This window comes from Gavialis gangeticus, unplaced genomic scaffold, assembly GCF_001723915.1.
Source record: "Gavialis gangeticus isolate Ggan-Ray unplaced genomic scaffold, GavGan_comp1, whole genome shotgun sequence".
Classification (NCBI taxonomy): domain Eukaryota; kingdom Metazoa; phylum Chordata; order Crocodylia; family Gavialidae; genus Gavialis; species Gavialis gangeticus.
The window spans coordinates 36,759,437-36,773,070 of NW_017728998.1; the positions used below are offsets into that span (position 1 = coordinate 36,759,437).

General features: G+C 41.1%; 1 protein-coding gene and 1 long non-coding RNA gene across 5 annotated transcripts in view; both read left to right on the forward strand.

Moving 5' to 3' along the window:
- The window catches only part of FTO (FTO, alpha-ketoglutarate dependent dioxygenase), a 491,290-nt gene that overhangs the window by 355,162 nt on the left and 122,494 nt on the right, over positions 1-13,634 (forward strand). The gene's annotated exons all lie outside the window — the stretch shown is intronic.
- The window catches only part of LOC109289615, a 16,130-nt gene continuing 7,039 nt past the window's right edge, over positions 4,544-13,634 (forward strand). Inside the window, exons 1-2 of the long non-coding RNA XR_002095429.1 lie at positions 4,544-4,555; positions 12,767-12,769. This is a non-coding gene — a long non-coding RNA (uncharacterized LOC109289615). The remainder of the gene's footprint in view (positions 4,556-12,766; positions 12,770-13,634) is intronic.

The window sequence follows — 13,634 nt, forward strand, 5'->3', positions numbered from 1 at the left end:
CTCTCTCTCTCTCTCTCTCTCTCTCTCTCTCTCTCTCTCTCTCCACAGCTTATGTGGGCAGCCTCTTGCCCATGCATGTGGGCATTTCCCAATCCCCCCATCTCCAGTGCTCACATGGGCAGGTAGCCTTGCCCTGGTCCATGGCACAGGTAGGTAGGCTACACACAGTGCCTGAGTAGACGTTCCCCCTGGATTGCTTCACTGTGCCCTCAGGCAGCCTGAGCAACTGTGCCACTGTACTACCACTGTACCACACACATGGGTGGTTCCCTCTCCCTGTGCCCCCAGCCCACCATCTGTGGGCTTCTTTGCACCTTGCCAACTCCTGAAATTGCTACAGGAAGCAGAAGCCAGAAGAGAAGCCCAGAGCAGGAACAGTGGCCAAGTAGGAGCCCATGCGTTCCAGAGTAACCCTTTGTGCACCCCATGCAGCGCACAGGCCTCCAGTTGGATAGTTTTCATAGACATAGTTATTAGAGCTGGAAGGGACCTCGGAAGATCATCAAGTCCAGCCCCCTGCTCCAGGGACAGGAAGTCAGCTAGGGTCAAAGGATCCCTGCAAGATAGGCATGCAAATGTTTCTTAAAAGAGTTCAGAGTAGGTGCTTGCACCACCTCTGGAGGGAGTCTATTCCAGGTCTTGGGGTCTCAGACAATAAAGAAGTTTTTCCTTATGTCCAGCCTAAAACAGTCTTGGAGGAGTTTGTGACCATTTGACCTTGTCATCCCTTGGGGCTGTTCTGGTGAACAGGCATTCCCCCAGATCCTGATGTACACCCCTTATATACTTATAGGCTGCCACCAGGTCACCCCTGAGCCTGCGCTTTTCCAGGCTGAATAGTCCCATGGTTCTCAGCCTCTCATCATATGGCCTGTTCTCTTGCCCTTCAGTCATGCACGTGGCTCTCCTCTGGACTCTCTTAAGCTTTTCCACATCCTTTTTAAATTGTGGAGCCAAGAATTGGATTCAGTACTCCAGCTGCAGCCTCACCAAAGCCAAGAACAGCGGAAGGATGACATCCTGAAATTTGCTTGAGAAGCATCTATAGATGCAAGCCAGAGTTTTGTTCACTTTACCAGCTGTGACATCGCATTGGTGGCTCGTGTTCATCTTGTGGTCAGTCATGACCCCCAAGTCCCTTTCGGCTGTGGTGCCAAGCTTATAACCATGATGCGCGGTTTTTCTCCCAAGGTGGAGTACCTTGCATTTATCCATATTGAATGTCATAAGGTTTTTATCCACTCATTTCCTAAGCCTGTCAGGGTCACCAGCCTATCCTCAGGTATGGACGCTTTACCCCAAAGTTTGGTGTCATCAGTCAGTTTGGCCAGTCTGCTTCTGACACCAGTGTCCACATCATTAATAAAGATGTTAAAGAGTATAGGTCCAAGGATGGAGCCTTGGAGGACACCACTGGTCACGGGGCACCATGATGATTCACTTCTCTCGATTACCACTCTCTGGGTCTGACCTCGGAGCCAATTCCCCAGCCATTGGACTGCAATTTAGCCAAAGCCGCAGTTGGCCAACTTTTCCATGAGGAAATCATGGGACACCAGATCAAAAGCTTTTTTAAAGTCCAAATACATAACGTCAATCTCTTCTCCCTTGTCCAGGCAATATGTTACCTGGTCATAGCAAGAAATGAGTTTGGTCAGGAAAGACCTACCCACAACAAACCCATGCTGGCTGTCCCTCAGGATGTTGCCATCAGCCAGTTTGTCAAGAATGGTCACTTTGATATTGTTTTCTAAAATCTTCCCAAGGATTGAGGTCAAGCCTGTAGTTCCCCAGATTGACTTTCCTCCCTTCTTAAAGATAGGCACCGCATTGGTACTTTACCTGAGAGCCACAAATGCTCAAATATCCTTGCCAGTGGCTGGGCTATGATGCCTGCCAGCTCCTTAAATACTCTGGGGTGCAAGTTGTTGGGACCGGGTGACTTGAAGGTCACCAGCATCTCAAGGTGTTCCTTCCCGAGGTCTACACCATTGTTGGGTATAAATTCATCCTCACTCTGGCCATCCTGCATTGTGTTAGGCAGGGTGGTCCCTTTGGGCTGGTGAAAAACCAATGCAAAATACCCATTAAGCAGGTTGGGTTTTTCCTGGGTGTTGGTTGTCAGTTGTCCCATTTGCTTTAGCAGGGGTCCAGTGTGACCCTTGCTTTTCTTCTGACTCCCCACATATCTGAAAGGATTTTTTATTGTCCTTAATATGTGTAGCCAGTTGGAGTTTGGTTGGAGCCTTGACTTTCCTGGTTCGCTCCCTACCGGTCCAGGCTGGGCTAAGCTGTCCCATTCACCATGAAAGCATTTTCTGATCATGTACAGGCAGTCCTCAGACTTATGACAGTTGGTTCCTGAAAACTGCATCTTAAGTTGAAATGTTGTAACTCGGAACCAATTCCCATAGGAAACAATGTTATAAATGAGGGACTGGTTCCTGAACCAAGGCCCAATACCCTATTTTCACCAAAAATAACCCAGAATTTTGTACTCAATCAAGTAAAGATTAGTAATATAGCTACATTAATGTAACTATATTGTAAATAGCAATCATACTGATTTGGAAGAACTTCTTTGAGGTGACTATAGAATCATAGGGCTGGAAGAGACCCCGAAGGATCATCGGGTCCAGGCTCCTGCATGAGCAGAAAAGACATCTGGAGTCTGGTGACCATCCAGTCTTCTCTTGAAGACCTCTTGGATAAATGATTGCACCATCTCTGGGGGAAGCTTGTTCCATAGTCTGGACACCCTAGTTGTGAAGAAGCTTTTCCTAATAGCCAGGAGTTTGTGGCCGTTGTTTCTAGTTTTCCCCCAGGGCGACTTGGTGAACAGTTGTTCACAGAGCCCCTGATGTATGCCTCTGATATAACAGTAAGCCACAATCAGGTCCCCACTCAGCCTTCTTTTCTTTAGACTGAAGAGTCTGAGATCCCTCAGCCTCTCCTCGTATGGCTTGCCATGCAAGTCCCTGATCATACGGGTGGCCCTTGTCTGGACCCTCTTGAGCTTTAGCACATCCTTGTTGAAGTGTGGCACCCAAAATAGTCCAGCTGTGGCTGCACCAATGTTGAGTAAAGCGGGAGAACCACTTCTTTGAATTTACTGGAGATGCATCAATTGATGCATGCCAGAATTTTATTGGCCCTAGGAGCTACTGCGTCTCATTTCTGGCTCATATTCATGCTGGGGTTTATTGTTACTCCAGATCCCTTTCATTTGTAGTGCTGGTCAGGTTAGCGATGCCCAGCCTGTAGGTGTGCTGGGGTTTCTTCCTTCCCAAATGCAGCACTTTGGATTTCTCTGTGGTGAACCTCACCTGGTTCTGTTCTGCCCAACATGCCAGCTTGTCTAGATCTGCTTGTATCTGCAGCCTATTTGCGGGCGTGTCCGCACAACCCCATATCTTGGTGTCATCCATGACCTTGGCCAATGGGCTTTTCACCCCCTCATCCAGGTTGTTGATGAAGATATTGAACAGCCCTAGGCCAAGTACCAACCCCTGCGGTTCACCACCGTCCACATCTCGCCAGGACGACACCAATCCATTCATATGGACTCTCTGTGTCCTACCCGGCAACCAGTTTCACACCCACTTGCTGGTCCCACAGTTGAGCCCAATATCTTCCAGTTTTCTGATCAGTACCTCATGGGATACCAGCTCAAAGGCTTTCTGGAAGTTGAGGTATATGATGTCAACCGGTTTTCTCTCGGCCAGGTGATGAGTCACCTGATCATAGAAAGAAATGAGGTTATTCAGACAAGACCTACCTACGATGAAGCCATGCTGGCTGGCATTCAGTATCATGCTTTCAGCAAGTTTGTCACATGTAGCCTCTTTGATGACTGTTTCTAGGATTTTCCCTGGAATAGAAGTTAAGCTAATTGGCCTGTAGTTTCGTTATGCTGGACGTTTTGAAGGGTTCTTGGCTGGAGTCTTCTCAGGAGTCTTGGCTGCAGGTTTTTCTGGAGTCTTGTCTTCTTTCTTAAAGAAAGTATCCAAGGAAGTTCGGACAGATGTTCTCCAGGGAGAAGGGCAACGCAACAAACTTGTTCACTGGCATGGCATGGTGTGGCATCGGATCAAGCATTGTAAAGTTGAAACTGACATCAGAAAGTTGAAAACGTCGATTTATAAATGTTGTAACTCAAAACTTTGTAAGTCAAGGACTGCCTGTAATGCCTAATAGAATAATGTTTTATGTATGTGATAGCATTTTTACAAAAATTCAAGGATCATGTTAGGTAAGTAATAGGAAGACTAGTTGGGAAATTCAAATCAATATTTTTATTTAACTTCTTAAAATTTCAATCAGATTTTTTAAATTTAAACAAAATACTTGACATTTGAATTTCTGAGAGTTTACAGTGAGGCATAAACTCACAATAATATATGGGAATGCTTTACATAGGGGGAAAAACATATTTAGGCATATATAAATTTGCTGCTGAACTATTAAAAAAAGCCAAAATACTGAGCTGATAAAAAATCACTGATTAACCACCTAATGTTAAACAAGCAATTAGCAAAGGCCTAATTAGCTCACAGTAAAATGAAAGGAAACATGCATGGGCTGCTCTCACCAGGCATTGGCCTGTGGCCTGGCCCCACCTAGCACGACCAATAATTAATTAGTAATAATCACGCTCAACAATGATGAGGGGTAAACAACTATATTGTACTACAACCAATGAACAATAGCAAGCAAAGTACAATAGAAACAAATACCAATCAATAACCAACCAATGAGAGGAACCCCAAAACTCCTGTAGTTGGCGCTAGAGAGCAATCTCTCACAACACAAATGAGCAAGATAGTCAGACACTGGGTATGGTGACCTCTACTCAGGTTAGTGTCCCTCTGGACAACCACACCAACAGCATGCTCTCATGGTCAGTCACAATGAGGTATTGACTGCCCCGGTCCTCACTCGTGCTTACCCACCGGACTGTGCCTCTCGTCATGTGCGATCACCATATATATACAGGCAGTCCTTGACTTACAACGATTTGAGTTACAACGTTTCACACTTGCAACATTTATAAATTGACGCCCTGTTTCAACTTTCGCATATCAGTTTTGACTTCCCAACGCTTGATCTGACACCACGCTAGTGAACAAGTTCATTGTGCCAACCATGTCCCTGGAGAACATGTGTCCAAACTTTGTTGGACACTTTGTTTAAGAAAAAAGACAAGACTTCAGAAGAACCTGCAGCCAAGACTCCAAAGAAGACTCCAGCCAAGAATCCTTCAAAAAGTCCAACCGAGAGCCCTTCAAAAAGTCCAGCAAAGTCACCTCAAAGAAGTCTTTCCAAATCAATGTGATTGCTACTTACAATATAAATGCATTAATGTAGCTATATTACTCATCTATAATTGATTGAGTACAAAATTCTGGGTTTTTATTGGTGAAAACAGAGTATCGGGCCTTAGTTCAGGAACCAATCCCCCATTTATAACGTTGTTTTCTTTGGGAAAATCAGTTCTGAGTTACATTTCGACTTAAGACACATTTTTCAGGAACCAATTGTGTCATAAGTCCAAGGACTGCCAGTACTCTCACTGTGCCAGGCAGCTGTCACTCACATGATGAACCAATCACCACACAGGTGCACCCAACACACGCTTGTGCACCCAGCACACACTGCTGCACACAGCCCTATACAAAAATAACTATTGGAGTCTCTCAAAAACTCCTCTGAGTCCGCCAGCCAAAGTTTGTGTCCCAACTGAGCATGCTCACAAACCAGAATGAGATCATCAGTTCAAAAGGTCACTGATTTCAGTGCCTTGTAGAACTGACTGTAACCAACACACAAAACCAGGGCAGGGGACAGTGGCACTATGATTTTCACTGTCAAAACTAAAAGTTAAAATGCTAACCTGTCTTTTGGGAGCATTAGCAGGATTCAGAGAAAATATTTTTTCCATTTCAATTTCTCTAAAAGGTTTAGTTCAGTGAGTGACTTATTTAGTTGAAAAATCAATTGGGAATTGAAAAAGCAAGAAAATTTGTTTTCCTTCTCTTATATATGAATACAAATGATGATGTAGAGGATGAAAGATACTAATTTTAAAAACTTAAAAATTATGAAATAATCAGTTGAGTTTATTCGTCCTTTAAGAAATTGGTTTTGCATATGACATATTTTTCAAAAAATTACCGTTTTCCTATGAATGCAACAATTTTAAGATAATTTTATTTAATAAATAAAAACAATTTAAATGGATATTTTTATTAATTTTAAATTAAATTCTAATTTTAATTCAAATATAATTTAATCCAAATTATTGTAAATATTATTTATCATCTAGTATCATCATTATTTATCATCTATCATTTGCTAGATGATTAATGTTATTTATCATCTAGTAAAGGAAGGCATCATTCACCATTTTATAAAATAATAAAATCTACAGTTTAGAAATATGAACAAACTTAAGTTAATATATTGCTTAAATTCATGTGTATAAATAGAGTGCATGGGGAAGAAAGTACCAACTTCAGTGTAAAAGCTGTATTTACTTTGCAAAGTAACCTATTCTAATGGCTGTCAGTGAGAAATAAAAAGTAGAAATTGATAAGGAGATTAAAATCAGTGATTTACTTTAAGGATTTCTTCTTGTGGATAATTTAAAAAGCTCTGTTTTATTCTGAGTCTTATCAGTCTGTATACTGGCTCCCTAGTTTGGTTTTTTTGCTGTATTTATGATTCCATCATGTATTAGCTTTCATTGGGACTGGCATTATTGTGTACTTTTTGTCCAAATGTATTCCATACATTATAATTTAGATGCAGACCTAATCTATAATTTTTTCTTTTGCAACCAAGGGGAATAAGGGGACCTTTCTATTACAAATTCAACCTACTCATGCTTCATTTAATCACAACCTGTTATGAGATGCAAATTGTATGAAGATTCCCAACTGTAAGTTCATCTTATATGTGAAAACACTAAGACTAGCTAAAACCATATTTAGTCTGCCAATACATTTAGTAAAGATTTGCAAGATTCATATTATTTCTGTTTACTTATTTCTGTTTATTTGTTTCTAAATAATGAGAGGTGCTACTCAGCTCCTTCCAAAGCTACTTCTAGTTCCTTGCTTTCTTGGTTCCATGCCCAATTATCTGGTAGCTGTAAACATTCTTCTGGTGACTTCTCTGATCCAAGATCCTTGTTCTGTGGAATATCACAGTGTTAATATATCAGTTCTTAGGTAGTGAGATACACCATTAATGGGAAGGTTATAAGAATCTGAACCATTCTTTCTGTCTGATTTCTAGTCATCTTGAGCAAGATTTAAAGATGATCTCTAGACCACTCTAGACTTCATTTTTATATCTGTCAAATTATAATACAATTGCATGGTCACATCAACCAAAATATTGAATGAATTGTTGTTGCTATTGTATTAGAAAGGCCACAGTTTTGTTATGTGGACTTAAAATTCATTTGCTACTGCCAGTCTCTTTCTTGAGGTGCCACTTTTCAGATAGGTAGATTTACCAGTTAGGTAGTTTTAGGTAAAAGGCTAGTATCAAGCTGACTTATCCACTTACTGTACCTTACTATGGAGTTTGGAGTGGTATTGTAACAGATACAGGTGTAGATTCACATGGACTTGATGTTTACTGTGGGATATACTATGGAGAACAATACTTCTCAACTTGGGTGCCTTGAGATGCTTCAAAGGTTGCCACAGGGTGCAACATAATGCAACACTGTTAGGTGTCCAAGCCATGATTCACAAAATAAACACAGAGATTTCAAATAGGGATTCATAGTGCTGTGGTTTTTCTAAGTTCTTTGTATTGAAAGAATTGCTGTTTTATTTTTCTCAGGGGTGCCTTGTGTCTAACAACAGGTACCTTAAGTCTAAAAAGGTTGAGAACCACTATCTAGAACTAAAGACATTTTATTTTAGCTTTTTAAACCTCATAATACTAAAATTCAGATATATTAGTTTTATTATCCACAATCTGTTGCTGTCAGGGCTTACCATACAAAGGGTTAAAGCAATGCTCACAGGGACACACAATTGGAACTGATGGACTATGATTTCAAAGGATTTTTTTAAAGAAAATTCCAGTTACAGATAAGTAATTTTCCTTTCCAGCTTATTAAGCTCCATTTCATCCTTCTGCAATTCAAGATCCATATCCCTTCATCCTTATTTCAGGAGATACTTTGAATATGAAAATCTGATGTCAAAATTAGCTGAAGCCTTCATCAGGTTTTTGAAAACCTAAGTTTGAATTCTATTTCTAAGATAAACAGGTTTGGATCAGAAAGACTTGCTACTAGCTAGTATTCCTTTTTTGGATGAGAGTTCAAGCAATGTTTTTAATCATATTTTTGTTGATTATTTATTAGTTTCTGTGGGAAATCAAAGGATGGACAACCTAAAATATATCTTTCATAAAATACTTTCTGAATCAGAAGCTGTAGCAAAAAATTTATAGGAAGTGTCTTTCATGTGCTGATATGAACTGATTGAGAGATAAAATATACATCTTTAGCATGTGTGTAACATGCAAATGCAGGTTGACCCAAAAAATGGAAAACTGTATCTCAAGTATCTGGCTGGGGTAGAAATGACTGTTTTAGTACCAGACTAGGAAAATCTATTGTGTGGTTAGCTTAGTGGGGGAGAAGAATATTTTTGTTCTATTCCATGACATCTGAATATGGATGGTTAGAACTAATTTAAAACGTAAAAGAAAAATGCCCCAAGCCAGAAGCTTGAGTAAGTGCATGCTGAAAAAAAAATCCCCAATTGCTAACTTGAGAAACTTCAGATAATATATACCTCCATAATTGGCTCTGCTTATATGTGGTATTAATAAAATCCATAATCACCTAAATATAGCTCCAAACCCCCAATCATTCTTTAGGAATAGCTATATATATTCTGCATGTATACTTTTGAACTGATAGACTGGGATTGGCTTCAGTGATGACACTAATTGGGAGAAAATAATGTCTCATTGTAAAAAAGCAAAGTACACTGTACATTTTACTGCAGAAATCAGCAGTATAAAACCCTGTGTCATTTATAAAATGTAAGTGGTTACATACAAGCAGCTTCTAGCCTTTGAAATTCCTCTCAGAGAAGCACTGTTCTGAACTGCTTCACATTTTCAGACCCCCAAATGACCCACATTTCACATAGCTAAACTTGTAGGCCATGGGAAGCAACTCCATCTTGCATCAATGAGTAAACAGCATTTGGTTGATGTCTCTGGCAGTAATTTCTGACCGAGAGAAATTGTTTGAGAGTAGATTCTTTCCTGACTTCTTCAGCCTTGCAAGGGGCCACTATCTGGTTTTTCCAGTGGACCCTGCTGTGTGTCTGTTCAACAAGCTTCCCACATCAGTAGTATAAGGGTGCCTCTAACTTCCTTAAAAGGCCAGCAAAAGAAACAAGACTTCATTACAACAACTATTTGGTAGGAATATGTCCACTGTCCCCACATGCTATGACATGATGTTGCTGGCTTCCTAAATGAGGAGTGCTAAAGAAATCATTTGTTCACTGAAAATATTGGAATATGGCTAATCTAAAATGATAAGTATTTTCCCTGAGAGAGAGGGATATAAAATTTTAACTTTCTAAATTGTTCTCATAATTTTTCAACAAAAATTGAAAATAGAAATACAAATTTTCTCATTCAATTCCACTGTGAATAGAGATTATTCACTGTAGCAGGGTTTTAAAAAAATGTAAAGGTCTTTTTAAGGGTTTTTTTTAAAGTTTTTTAGGCGTGCTTTTAGAAGCAGAAGTTTCCTCCCCCTTTCTTTTCAGACAAAATTAAAAACAAACACACAAAATAAAAAGAAAGAAAAACTGAAAATATATTTTAAATTAATATCTTCCTCTTGTCAAAAATCCAAATCTTTTTCAGGAAAAGTTTCATTTTTGAAAAAATGGCAAAGCTGTTTTGACCAACTCCCCCTTGGAGAAAGAGGAAGAAATAACCACTGTCTATAAGGAGGAGCAGGGTCAGCTAGAATAGGAAGAGAAAGACTCAGTCTTGTATTTAGAATCAGGGCATATTTGAATTAGGCAATCTGAATATCAGTACTGGCAGATGCATTATCATTCATTGCCACTTATAGTTTCTATTTATCCACATGTGAACTTTTATAAATATTAAGTGAATTTTTCAGTCCTCCTTTTAGAGTAATTAAAGTGTGCACCTATAAGATATGTCTTCAGTCAACACTTTAGGACAGTTTATGAATAGGGACCTACTGAATTCATGGTGGAAGTGGGCTATGCGGCAGCTCCTTTAATCTTGCAGGTTCCCCCATGAACTCCCCTCCATTGCTTATTGGCTGCGTAGCCCTGGTGGCCCTGCTGTTTGCTCCTGACCAGCCAGAAGACAAAAATGGTGCCATATTTAAAACCTCAGTTTTCACCCCCCTGGCTGTCAGAAGCAGGATGGGACTTGTGGGGGAATCTGCAAAATTAAAGGAGCTGCCATGCAGCCCACTTCTACTGTGAATTCAGTAGGTCCCTGTTTATAAAGCCTGGAATGCCATCGCCTCCAGAAGCTCCTTGGCATAAAGTGAGAGAATTGTTGCTCAAATGCCACAACTCAAACACCATCAGCATGAAAGCACTGATTATTCAACATCAGCAGCGGTAGACAGGGCATTGTGCGCGCATTTCTGATGTACGTTTACCAAAACAACTGCTATACTCCCAAGTCAGCCAAGGACAAAGGACATGTGGGGACCAAAGGAAACTCTTCAAGGGCACCCTGAAGGCAAACATTAAGAAGTGTGGCATTCACGCCACAAATTAGAAAAAGTAGCTGAGGACAGGTCTACATGGCGATGCCTTGTGAGAGACAGTACATCTTTGAGAAAAACTATCTTGCCTTGGAGGCTGAAAAATGACAGAAGTAGAAGGAAAGAAAACAAGACTGAGAAATCCATGGTCTGATCTTCCCTTTAACAACTACCTCTAGCATTTGCCAGATAATCTGCAGCTCTAGGATTGGCCTTCTTAGCCATGATGATGACCCACTGTGTGACCGATCATCTTTGGCTGTGAAGGATCACCACTGCTGCTGATAGAGGAAGAAAAAGTGCACCCCACAGGCTGAATATGGTCTAGGTTATATGACAAAACTATCACCCTCCCTAATAGAGAAGTTCTATGGCAGGCCTATGGGACCAATATCAGGTGCTCCATTTTGATCCAACCTGCCAAGCTTCTGATTGAAACATTCACTGCAGCCTGCTTGCAACGTTAGAATCGTAGAATCATAAAAATATAGGGTTGGAAAGGGCCTCAGGAAGTCATCTAGTCCTGTGGTTCTCAACCCTTTTTGTATCAGGACCCATTTGTAAACATCAGTGGCCAGTCCCAACCCAGTGCCCCTCACTCCTGACCCACTACTCCCAACCCCCAGGCCCCAGCCCACCAATGTGGGGCAGGGGGTGGATGTGGGGAGCCCCAAGCAGCCCCTTGCAGGCTGAAACTCTGCCAGCCTGCAAAAGAAAAGCCATGGTTTCCCACAATTTTCTCTTTTAAAGTTTGTTCATCCATTTTTAAAGTTTGTTCACAACCCCGTTATATCTTCTTGTGACCCACTTTTGGGTCACAGCCCATGAGTTGAGAAACACTGATCTAGTCCAACCCCCTGCTCAAAGCAGGACCATCCCCAACTAGATCATCCCAGTCAAGGCTTTGTCTTGAGGTAGTTGAAGGCTGTTATTAAATCCCCTCTCAGTCCTCTCTTCTCACAGCTAAATAAGTCACGTTCCCTCAACCTTGGGTACATCAGGTTTGGCCTCATAGACTTGTACATGTCCAGCTTTTCTAAATATTCCCTAAATTGTTCTTTCACCACTGTTGGCTGCACACCTCCTCCCCAAACTGTGCTGCCAAGTGCAGTAGTCTGGGAGCTGACCTTGCCTGTGAAGACTGAGGTGAAAAAGGCATTAAGTACTTTAAGCCTTTTCTGCATCATCTGTGACTTAAGTTGCCTCCCCTATTCAGTAAGGGACCCAGACTTTTCCTGGTCTTCTTCTTGTTGCTAACATACTTGTAGAAACCCTTCTTGTTACTCTTCACATCCCTTGTTAGCTGCAATTTCAGTTGCACTTTGGCCTTCCTGATTTCATCCCTGGATTCTCAAGCAGTACTCTTGAGAAACACTCTCTAGTAATTTGTCCAAGTTTCCACTTGTAAGCTTTCTTTTTGTGTTTTAGCTTATTGAAGTGCCAAGCTAGTCTTCTGCCCCACTTATTAGTCTTCCTGTACATCGGGGTGGTTTGTTCCTGCAACCTCAGTAAGGTTTCTTTAAAGTACAATCAGCTCTCCTGGTTGCCAGTATAAGTCTGGGTTTGGCACAGTTTAGGTGCTTCCTGGCTGAAAAGCTAGACCAAACCCTGCAAATTTTCCTATTTCATCCCCAAATTAGCAGAGGATTTTGGAGAGGTTTTTGCTCCTGCTCTTGATGCTATTCTGATCCACCTTTTCAAGTAGGTTTTGGGGTGGTGGTAGTGGTGGTGGTGGTTGTTGTTTTAAATGATGTTAAGTGATTTAAGACATTGGGAGTCACAGTTTTTTAATATGTTTTTATTTAATTCCCAGGTGTGTTTGCTGAGGAAACAAAGATAACCTTGTTTGCAAATGAGTCAGTGCCCCCGGTTAATGTCCAAGTGTTCTTTCAACTGAGCTCTGAGACTAATTTCTTCCTGGCCCTGTGGTAACCAGTTGAAGAAGTAGACCAGCTGGTATATCTTCAATCTTGCAAACTAACATCTTTCACTGATTCACAGATTTCCTTATATCCTCAGTACTTCCTGTGGCGCTTACACCCTTTGAATAATAGTAGTTTCAAGAAAAGCGCTGTGCCTTGTATCTACCATTTCTGAGACAGAAGGTGGGGGAATGGTGATCTCATTAAAATACTCCCCACATCTCACCTCTTATATTAACATTTAGCATCTTAGAACTCAAGTGATGATCTCCAAGAATATGGAAGGGTGTGAATATTAGCTATTATTGACCTGATTTTTTTAAACATTTCAATAAGACTCTAGGAATGAGATGTATTAATTCTTATTGATTTGCTCAGTTTTATAACAATTATCAGATATCAGATATGATATTGGGCAGTAGAAAAGAATGGAAGTTCCTTGTGATGTCCCTAGATTTCTGTGTATGGCTAAGATTTGCAGGCCTGCTGTGCCAACCCTAGTTTGAACAGATGTAGTGTTCCACTTGTTGCACAGATGATGCACATACAGGTAATGCAAAACCTATTTAAACAAGGGAAACGATGGAGGCAGGATGGAGGAGATGGGAACAACAAGGAGGCAGCCCTATCTTGTTGAAAAGGATGCACCAAAGGAGAGAACTTCCCAGTCCTGAGGGAAAAGAGGAAGAGGAGACAGAGCCTTCTCTGACTTACAGGAAGGGAAGACAGGGAAAAGAGATAATGCCTCTGGAGGGTAGGGAGAGACAGGAAGGAGATGAGCAGAAAAACATAGGTGAGATACATACCTTGTTGAAAACACTAGAGAGAATTCATAATTTAACAGAAGGCCCAGTTACAATTGATGGAAATAACAGGTATTCTTCCTCCCCTCCCCCTCC